The sequence below is a fragment of the Drosophila ananassae genome (assembly GCF_017639315.1).
Source record: "Drosophila ananassae strain 14024-0371.13 chromosome Y unlocalized genomic scaffold, ASM1763931v2 tig00000111, whole genome shotgun sequence".
Classification (NCBI taxonomy): domain Eukaryota; kingdom Metazoa; phylum Arthropoda; class Insecta; order Diptera; family Drosophilidae; genus Drosophila; species Drosophila ananassae.
Window position 1 is genome coordinate 97,674 of NW_025319068.1, and position 11,561 is coordinate 109,234.

Below are 11,561 nucleotides of genomic sequence, written 5' to 3' on the forward strand. Positions count from 1 at the left end.
CAGAGCTATCAGCTGGTCACCATCAGACAGACGATCGAAAACCAAGCGAATAGCGGACAAATGTTGCCAGTATGTTGGCGGTTCGGACGAAGGTGGTATGTACGAACAGGTAACATACAAAGATTGATCGGACAAAGTGATTTTGATGCAAAGAAATTCAATGTCACCAAACTCTTGTGATTTTACCTCTTCAGAAGCGAATTTGGAGTCTACAGAAATTAGCACTCCTCCTCCCCTTCGCAAAGTTCTATCACATCTAAAAGTGGTGTACCTACTAGGAAAAACTTCGGAGCTTTAGATCTCCGGCTTTAACCAAGTTTCTGTAAATACAATAATGTGGGATGCAAAAGAAGAACTATCAGAATACAGTTTAGGAAGTTTACTACGTAACCCTCTTGTATTCTGATAGGTAAGTGTTAATGAAGACATTAGTTTTTTGAGATTGAGGAAGATGAAGTGGAAGGTTGGTCAGTGGCCGTAACATGTGGGAGTTTTACACCCACAGGTTTGGTTATTTTTTTTTTCACCGTACTTTGCAGATGTTCTTGGACGAAAATATTCTCTGGCCAAAAGCTGGCGTAACAAATCGTCTTGAACATCTGCAAGGGCACACGTATTTTGAAAGATGACGTGTGCCTGGTGTATGAATATTTAAATTTTGTAATGTCCACTACCTTTATGTCGACTTTTGTTTTGGCTTTAATGTAAGCCGAGATATCAATCTCAGAAGTATCAGGGGCAAGCCGGGAAACAAAAATATGTTTCGATGGTGGGATCACCTGTAAGGGTTTTTGTGCCGCCGCAACTAGTACAGCGGCATCAGTACGTACCGGGGGTCCGGACCGAGGGGTCGGACAATTGCTCATTAATCCTGAGATATTCGGAATCCGAATTTTTCTCAGGTCCGGCCTTTGGGGTGGCCAGAGATATAAGCGGCTGCATAGTTGTCGGCTGAGCCGGCTGAAGATTATTCGCCACAAGCACATCACTAAAAGAGGATTTTTTACGCTTTGGAGACTCGTTTAGTAGTTGAAGACTACTAAACTGTGTATCGAGCGCACAAAGTTGGTCATTGATTTTTCGAAAACCACTAATCAACTCCTTGAAACCGCTTTTAGTCTGCCTCATGAACGATCTCATTTCGTCCTGAACAGCACGACAACCGTCACAGCAAAAGTGGAAACCAGACCTACGCGAGATTGCATCCGAAACTGAGGCCGTGAACCCGGCACACTTAGCGTGTAAAACGTTTTCACAGAGCCAGCAATGGATGGAATTCTGGGAAGACGAGATTGTCTTATTACAAGACTTCAATGCACAGACCAATTTAAATTCCATAATTATTAAGATTTTAAATAATTAATTTATTAAAAATTATTAAAATTTCAATAATTAATTTATTAACAATATTGATGAAACTTGTACCACTGTACCAGGGAAATGAAAGGGGAAGATTGAAGAGATAAGAATCTCTATTGAGCGAGAAATAGGAGCAATAAAATAGAAGCAACACCGTAAGAGATGAAGAAGAAGAGCAGGGCTATGTTTGGAAGAAAAATTTATAAAATTATTATTTTACCTCCAAATATATCACTGCACACGCGAAGCGATACGGATCTATGAATTGCAATATTTTATTATTTTTATTTTTTTAAGTGAATAGAAATAAACACCGATTGTTTATACAAATCTAATAAGAAAATTTTATGACAAATTTTATGACAACGCAGTGCGCACAAGAAAAACACGTCCGTCCGATTTGAGATTAAGAAGTGATTCGACATGATTCGGGTTGCCAACATTCTTTATTACTCTTTCCGCTGCTGAAACTAAGTGGAATGAACTTTTAGTTATCCTTTCTCTTTCTCGAGGAAGAAGCGGCAGCTCTTTCCAGCTCTCAAAAGGCTCGGTTAATCCGATCCGATCCAGTGACGTGCTCTCGGTACTTCGATTACAGGTTGCAACAATTAATGAAATTGTTCAAAACCGATATATTTGGGGAATTCAATCTTTCCCATTTTTATTGGAGAATCGAATTTCGGCACAGAGGATCTCCGCGTTCTCATGGCATGTACTGGCTTGCTGGTGCTCCTAAGCGGATGAATCTGACCGCGAAGCGGTAGAGCTTCTTCAGCAGCACCACCAATCCCAAAATGCTGTAGAGCTCGAGGAAAATTTAAATCCCGGAGGCCATGAAACCGGGAAAAGGCCGCCGCCCAACAAGCTTAACGCTTGACGAAGATGCTGAGGAACTTTCATTTCCAACTATTTCTTGCGGAGAAATATTCAAAGGAAATACAAGCTATGCGAAGAAAGCCAGATCACAAATCCGTTTTTACGACCGTCGTTGCGCTGTGGTTCCTAAAGTTTTATATATGTATAAATTTTACGAAATGCAACGTATACAAAATTCAATTTCCATTGCTTTACGGCAAAAATCCGGAGCCGTTACCGCTGGTAATCTGCGAGATGAGTCTTTTGTACATAGACTTGTGCAACATGATGATGGACCACATCCTCAAAGGCTTACGGTCTGCACCAGCTCATTGGGAGGCTGAGAAAAAGAAAGTAATCGCCAGGATTCGACAATTCGGGTTGCCATCATTCTTTATTACTCTTTCCGCTGCTGAAACTAAGTGAAATGAACTTTTAGTTATCCTTTCTCTTCTATTGGACAATAGGGTTATAAGCGAGGAAGAAGCGGTAGCTCTTTCCAGCTCCGAAAAGGCTCGGTTAATCCGATCCGATCCAGTGACGTGCTCTCGGTACTTCGATTACAGGTTGCGACAATTAATGAAATTGTTCAAAACCGATATATTTGGGGAATTCAATCTTTCCCATTTTTATTGGAGAATCGAATTTCAGCACAGAGGATCTCCGCATTCTCATGGCATGTACTGGCTTGCTGGTGCTCCTAAGCTCGACGACACCGAAAATACCGAGCAAGTAATAAACTTTATCGATAGGTTTATTACCACAAATGGAGACGATCCTGAACTACAAGAAGTAATTCAGTATCAACGTCACAAGCACAGTTCATCTTGCCTAAGAGAGTTACGCGGACAGGAGTTTTGCCGATTCAATATGCCACACCCTCCTATGCCCGAAACGCTAGTTTTGCATCCGATAGAAGAAAACGAAGTAAATGTTGAAGAACATAAAACTTTGTACAAAAAAATTAAGGAAACTTTAAGAACCATTCCTAATGAAGACGCAGCTTTATTTAATAATTTTGAATATTTTCTGTCCCACCTTGATACTAATTTTGAAGTCTACAAATTAGCCATACGTTCCAGCTTGAAAAAGCCACAAATTTTTCTTCGCAGACAATTTTCAGACCGACGCTCAATGCTTATAATAGAGATATTCTAGGCTTACGCAGAGCTAATATGGATATTCAATTTATCCTAGATGCCTACGCCTGTTGTAGTTATATCATTAACTAAATAAACAAATCAAACAGAGGCGTTTCGCAGTTGCTCCGTGAAGCCATGGCAGAAATAAGCCATGGGAATATATCTATTAAAAGGAAATTGCAGCACCTAGGGAATAAGTTTATTAACGCTACAGAAATATCAGCCAAAATAGCAATCATAAAATATTTTGGGCCTGCATATGTCGGAGGCAAGTGAAGGTACAATTTTTATAAACACTTGCCATCCAGACAAACGAGTTCGATTGGCTCGATCAAATAAAGAATTAGAGCGACTACCAAACAACTCGGTGGATATTTTTGAGGGTAATATTCTTGACCGATATGTGCAAAGGCATGAGCAGCTGGAAGGAATTTGTTTAGCAGATTTTGCAGCTTGGTATAGATTCCATAAGCGCAATACACGATCTGAAGCAAATGATTTGGAGGTTGATGTTGAAGACGAAGTTGCTGAGCAAAACTATCCACTGATGGACGGGTCTGGTTACGTTAAGAAACGTAAGCATCCCCTGATTCTTAGATGGGTTCGCTTTAGCATTAACTCTTCATCATCGGATTATTTCCGAGAGCATTTAATGCTCTTCTATCCTTGGCGAAATGAAGAAGCTGAACTTCTTTCCAACGACGTTGAAAACACATTCAGAACTAATCATGAATCTATTAGGATCATGAAAAGAAACTATGATGTGTTTGATGATATGGAGTTATAAAGAGTTCTTGAAGATTTGCAAGAGGATAGGGAGGGTAATAATCCCAATTTGGAAGAACCTGCCTCCCAATTTTTAGACGAAGAATTTAGAGCTTTAGCAGTGCCTAATCTAGAGCGGAACGTAAATATTCTTCAGGATGACAATGCAACAAATAATCCTGAAGAAGATGGCGAACTTCAATTAATTAGACTCCCCCCGTTAGTTTCCAATGATGACCTTTGCTCGCTAACTCGGTCCCTCAACTACAAACAAAGACAATATTATGCACATGTAATGCATAATGTTGTTTGTAAAAATATATTTTACGAATATGTTGGTGGAGGGGCCGGTGTAGGGAAAAGCAGACTGATTTCAACCATATATCAGTCTGTGACTTGGCGAGCCAATAAGCTTCCTGGTGCTACGGATTCGGCAAAAGTTTTATTATGTGCTCCAACTGGAAAAGCTGCTTTTGGGATTGGAGAATTAACTTTTCATTCAGTGTTTTCTCTTCCAATTAATCAGGCCTCAGGTCCTTTAAGACCTTACAATTAAGGTCCTTACAATTCATTGCAAATTGATAGATCTCCAATTAATTATAATTGATGAAATTTCCATGGTTGGCTCAAAAATGCTTTCATTTTTGGATCAAAGGCTTCGTCAAATTTTCCGATGCCCAGACTTATGTTTTGGGGGAAAATCAATTATAGTTTTTGGAGACCTAAAGCAGCTTTCCCATGTTGGAGACAGTTGGATATTTTCGGAGAGGACAAATAATCCTTATAGCGTTATAGCAGGAAATAGCTTATGGAGCAACTTTAAGTATTTTGAGCTCACAGAAATAATGCGCCAAAGAGGCGATCATGCATTTGCACAAGCCTTAAATAATTTATCTGATGTTTGTATGACAATTGAAGACATAGAGCTCCTAAAACAAAGAGTTGTTTCACCCAGCGAAGTTACTGGTTAACTAAACCATTAAGTTAATGGTTTAACGAAGAAGTAAACCATTTCAATTCCATTAAATTAGCGCAAATTGGGACGGAAGAGTTGGTTTCCACTGCAGTTGATACAGTGAAAACTGCGAACATATCTGCACGAAATAGAGAAAATACGTTAAGATATGCTTAAAATATGAAAACCTCTGAAACTCAGGGTTTACCATATGTTCTTCGTCTCAAAACAACTGCTAAATATATGGTTACCGTTAATATTGACACAAATGACGGACTTGTAAATGGAGCAACTGGTCAGCTAAAACAAATTGACCATTGCGTAGTTAATGGCTCAAATTTAATAACGCGACTTTGGATTAATTTTTTCGAGCCCATAGTTGGTGCAATCGCCAGATCAAAAGTTCGAAATAGTCCAGATCCCGAATGGACTCCTATAGTAAAAGCCTCTCGAGTTTTTCAGTGTGGAAGATCAGAGCATGCTTCTGTTGACAGAAAGCAATTCCCAATTGTTCCTGCTGAGGCTATTACCATCCATAAAATCCAAGGAGCAACATATAGCAAAGTCGCGGTGCATCTTAAAAGCGGCATTAAACGAGCTTCGCTATATGTTGTATTCAGTAGAGCTACTAGCGCATCGGGACTTTTCCTTCTAGGCGACTTTGTTCCTCCAACAAGATTTGGAGCTCCAAATGTCCAAGGCGAACTTCAAAATTTAAGAGAAGAAAAGTTCTTGACTACGCATTACGAGCATAATCCACAAAAGATGCAAGCGAGGCACGCGGGTTTGACGGCGGTACCAATTTGTGCGATTTTAGTAAGCTTACCTCTTCCTTAAACTCGGTAGCGACGACGCGCAACGGCAGATTCCTTAGAGATCTTGGACCGAAATCCCTTCGTAATGGATGCGGCGGCAAAATTTGAAAATTTAGGCGAACACACTCTGTAGGACGGGTTGGCCAAATTTGAGAATATCCCTGGGTGGAGCCGTAGCCAATAAGGTCCTCGCGCGAAGTTCGGTGGTTGCCCTTTCGGCCACAATAGTGATGGGCCAATCATCTTTGGTACCACGAAGAAATGAAGGGCGTTGGGACCAAAACTGGGAATTTAATAGCTCAGGGGGAAGAGAGCCTCTTGACAATAGATCGGCTGGGTAAAAAGCAGTAGGAACATAATGCCTTTTCATTGTCTTGGTTAGCTTCTGTAAGGAAGAGACGCGATTAGAAACAAACACGTTAAATCGAGTAGGTTCATCTTGAATCCAGGATAGGGCAACCGAGGAGTCACATTAACAACAATAATCTCCTTTATATGTTTCAAGATCAACAACTTCATCAGTCTTCCTAGTAACTCAGCTCCAGATAGTTCCAGCTCCAGAGATAGTTCAGCTCCAGATAGTGACAATAGATCGGCTGGGTAAAAAGCAGTAGGAACATAATGCCTTTTCATTGTCTTGGTTAGCTTCTGTAAGGAAGAGACGCGATTAGAAACAAACACGTTAAATCGAGTAGGTTCATCTTGAATCCAGGATAGGGCAACCGAGGAGTCACATTAACAACAATAATCTCCTTTATATGTTTCAAGATCAACAACTTCATCAGTCTTCCTAGTAACTCAGCTCCAGATAGTTCCAGCTTCGGTTTTTTCTGAGTTTTAATGGGTGGCACTCGACTCTTTGAGCTTAACAGCCGACAATCAGACCCTGACAATACATATACGCAAGCTCCATACGCATCCACGCTAGCGTCGCAGAATCCGTGGACCTCCAATCTTTCTTGGCAGGGAATGACTAAACGAGAAAACTTAATTCGCTGAGTTTGATCAAAACTGGAACAGAATTGCAACCACTCGGAGAGAAGGGATTAAGGAAGGCTTTCATCCCATGACAAATTTTCTTGGCTCAGTTTCTGCTGTACAATTGAAAAGGATGTGTGCTTTATCCAGTTCAGTGTCCTTATTCGAATGAATTATTGTTTTCTTACACTAAGGCTTGCTAGCTGTCGACGCAGCGGCAGAGCAGCCGTTTTATATATTTTATATATAAGTACAGTTACAGTCTGTAGAAACGGGCAGAGTGGTCAGCGTGGAAACCATGCAGTTCTCTGGTTCCCTCTGCAAGGGTATAAAAAGACAAGAAAGGAAAGCTAACTTCGAGCGGAGCCGCAGTTGAATGTGTTGAGCTACCAGCGTTTTGATAGCGACCGAATTAATAAAGACTACACAATTCAATTTCAATATTTTTATACCCTTGCAGAGGGTATTATAATTTTGGTCAAAAGTGTGCAACGCAGTGAAGGAGACATCTCCGACCCTATAAAGTATATATATTCTTGATCAGGATCACCTCCTGAGTCGATATGAGCATGTCCGTCTGTCCGTCTGTCCGTCTGTCTGTCTGTCTGTCTGTCTGTCTGTCGGTTTCTACGCAAACTAGTCTCTCAGTTTTGGAGCTATCGAGTTGAAACTTTGCACACATCCTTCTTTTCCTTGCAGGTAGTATATAAGTCGGAACGGCCGGGATCGGTCGACTATATCCTAAAGCTGCCATATAACTGATTGATCGGAAATGCCATAACTTTGGTGTTTTTTAAGTTAGAGGGTTGGGACTTTCCACACATGCTATGTTTGACCAAAATATCTTATGTACAAAATTTCATAAGGATCGGCCGACTATATCCTATAGCTGTCATAGAACGATCGAAATCGGCATACCTTTGGTGTTTTTTAAGTTAGAAAGATGGGATTTGGTACAGATTCTATTTTGGGAAAAACAATCTGATCTGCCAATTTTCATAAGGATCGGCCGACTATATACGATCCGCTATATATCTGATAAAATAAGATGCGTGGCGCCACCTAGCGGACTGCGACTGAACTGCAAGGGTATATCAACTTCGGCTCCGCCCGAAGTTAGCTTTCCTTTCTTGTTATTGGGTCAATTTAACCCCAAAACAACTGCAGCGGCCGATCACAACAAAAGCGAATATACAAGTGCATAAACCTAAGAGCTTGCGCAGAAGCTCCACCGAAGCTCCCAAAGTGCATGCGCTACAAAAGAACACCAAATCGCATGCGAATCTGGGAGAAAAAAAGAATATGGAACAGCTGATAACGAGCAATTAGTGGACCGCTAGTTACACTGAGAGACTTAAATAGAAATAATTATGATATCACAGTGTTACAAAAATGACAAAAGTGAATGAACTTTTGAAGTGACATAGTAGGAATTGTTCATTGGGTCGAGTATAACACAAAACCATTTTTGAAATATTTCTAACACCCTCAATATCTTGATTTATGGTTAAAAAACCGTTTTTCGGGACTTGTTTGCGCTTAAAAATTCCTGAATGCGTTTTTTTCAACCGATTTCAAAATTTTTGGTGTTTTTTAATAGTGAAATGTTGTAGCTTTTGAAAAAAAAAATATATCTTCGATTTTGTTAAACAAAAAGAACAAAATTTTTACATCTGAAACTGAAGTTTTCGACTTTTGTTCGTGTTTTTCGGATTTTTATGCCAGTTTTTCGGTACAACTTACAAAAATTCTGTCATTTTTGCCACATATCAATGTTGTCTCATTAATTCTGAATAAAATGAGACAAATTTCATAAAAAAATAATGAAAATTGGTAAAGTTATAACGCTTTTCCCAAAAAAAGTCAATTCAACCTTGCGTGCGCTCCGGAGTATCTGTGTGTATAAAACAGGAATATGCTCTTCTTCTTATAGTGCTCCCATGGTTTTATTGACTTTTTTTGGGAAAAGCGTTATAACTTCAACAATTTGTATTATTTTTTAATGAAATTTGTCTCGTTTTATTCAGTATTAATGAGACAATATTAATTTGCGGCATAAATGACAGATTTTTTGTCAGAAGAAAGAAATATACTCTTATTCTTATACACATTGTTACTCCGGAGCGCTCGCTAGGTTGAATTGACTTTTTTTGGGAAAAGCGTTATAACTTCACCAATTTTCATTATTTTTTGATGAAATTTGTCTCATTTTATTCAGAATTAATGAGACAACATTGATATGTGGCAAAAATGACAGAATTTTTGTAAGTTGTACCGAAAAACTGGCATAAAAATCCGAAAAACACGAACCAAAGTCGAAAACTTCAGTTTCAGATGTAAAAATTTTGTTCTTTTTGTTTAACAAAATCGAAGATATATTTTTTTTTCAAAAGCTACAATATTAAAAACAATATTAAAAAACACCAAAAATTTTGAAATCGGTTGAAAAAAAACGCGTTCAGGAATTTTTAAGCGCAAACAAGTCCCGAAAAACAGTTTTTTAACAATAAATCAAGATTTTGAGGGTGTTAGAAATATTTCAAAAATGGTTTTGTGATATACTCGACCCAATGAACAATTCCTACTATGTCACTTCAAAAGTTCAGAATCACTGTTACACTGTGTATTTGATGCTGGCACAAGTCCCAACAGAATGTAACACTTTATTTTGGGTGTGCAATATAAGGCTTTTTACTCGTAAAATTGTGCATTTGTGAGTCTTCTCATTAAGACATGAGACACTGAAACACAAAGCAGAATTACATCAAAATTTGACGGAGCGCCTAAGTTCTAGTCCTAGTTGAGCCAATGTTTCTATTTTACATTTTAAGCCAATTTTGTATTTGTATTTAAGCTGAAAATATATTCCATATTTTTCATATTTTTAACGGTTTAAGTTATTTCAATTCTGAAAACACCAAAATTCATTTCAATGAATATATAGTTAAAAACGATCGGGATATTTTTTTTATTTTGTGCATATTTGCATAAAATGATTATGCAAAATATATGCAGAATATGCAAAATATATGAAAAATATGCAAAATATATGCAAAATATGCTAAAAACATGCAAGGGATATAAAAAAATATATGATTATTGAAATAAAAATATTTAGTAAAAGCTATTCATAGAGACGCAATACATTAATATTTCATTGATAGATTAATATTTGATTAATATTTGAGTAACTTCGGGCGAGTTTGAAAACCACTTACTCAATTCAAACCCAGCGTTTTGAAAAACCTGAGTTACTTCAGTTCTTTACTTCAGTGAGTTACTTCCTGTTATGGCGACAAAATCTTTTTACAAGATGGAACTTCTTCCAATGACCAGAATTTTTTCAAATTGTGATCTTTTAATTCTAATATTTCTTTCTGGCAATTCAGGCTAGAGACCGGTTGTTGAGGAGTTGAGGAACTTGCCATATACTTTCCCGATACTATCCATCCAAGGAGCGTTTTTTGTAGTACGGGATGGTTCGGACCTTGCTTTTTTTGATCAACGGCGAAAGTTCGAAAAATGACTCAGCTCCAATCAACATATCTATCGGCTGAAGTTTATAAAAATGTGGGTCTGCTAAGGGCAAGTTCTTTGATAGGGTCCAATCTTTCACGTTCACTGACTGGTCAGGGACTGGTTTTCTTTATTTGTGAATTAGATCTCCTATGGATAATAATGAATCATTATTTAGTGCAAATATGCACAAAAAAAAAAATGCCGATCGTTTTTAACTATATATTCATTGAAATGAATTTTGGTGTTTTCAGAATTCAAATAACTTAAACCGTTAAAAATATGCAAATATGCAAATTCCGAGGTCTAATAATGATCCATAAATCGATGCCGCAGTGTCGATGAGACCCCTCAACGACGACGCAGACGAGTGGGAAATTTTCGGAAGGCTGAACAATTGACGTATTTGGTTCGCAAAGATGAGACATTCGTTATCATAGACTCTTTTTAGACTAGCAATAGCTTTGTCGTAATTTCTCTCGGTGACTTGGAATGCCTTGATAGTTTCTGAGGCTTCACCAGAGAGGCAAGAAATTAAATGATTAAATTTCTCAATAACAGGAATGTTCACATCTTTGTGTACCAAGGTTTCGACTTATAAAATTTTTGAACTCCGAATAATTTCCACTGAATTTTGGTAATGCTAAACTGGGAAGTCTAGCCCGAGTTGGGGCTGCAGAAATTGCAGTAGCTGGGCGGGAGTCCTCAGCTCGGTCTTTTCGAGAGGAAGTGATCAAGCTTCCAAACGTTCCTCTAACCGGCGAATGCTTTTTACTTTAACATTTAATCTTCTTTTTAAATTATGAAGGGTCGTGGAATTAATTTTGGGTTTATTACTATCCATTCTACAATTATTTATTTTCTAAAAAGAAGTAAATTCGATGCAATTTAAATTTTTAAAAATAATTTATAATTTAATAAATAAATAAAATTTTAATATGTATATAAAATTAACTAAATTTTAATTTTAATTTCGGTACAAACAACGAAAACAAGAATAATTAATTAATTTACGAAATTACTTTTATTTAAAATGTTTATTTTAAAGTAATTCTGTGGATTGTAATTTTTATATTTTATAATAAAAAATAAATGATTAATTTTCAACCAACGAAAACCATAATTAATTACTTAATTGATAGTCGAATAAAGTATAGTCGAGGCACTAAGTATTTA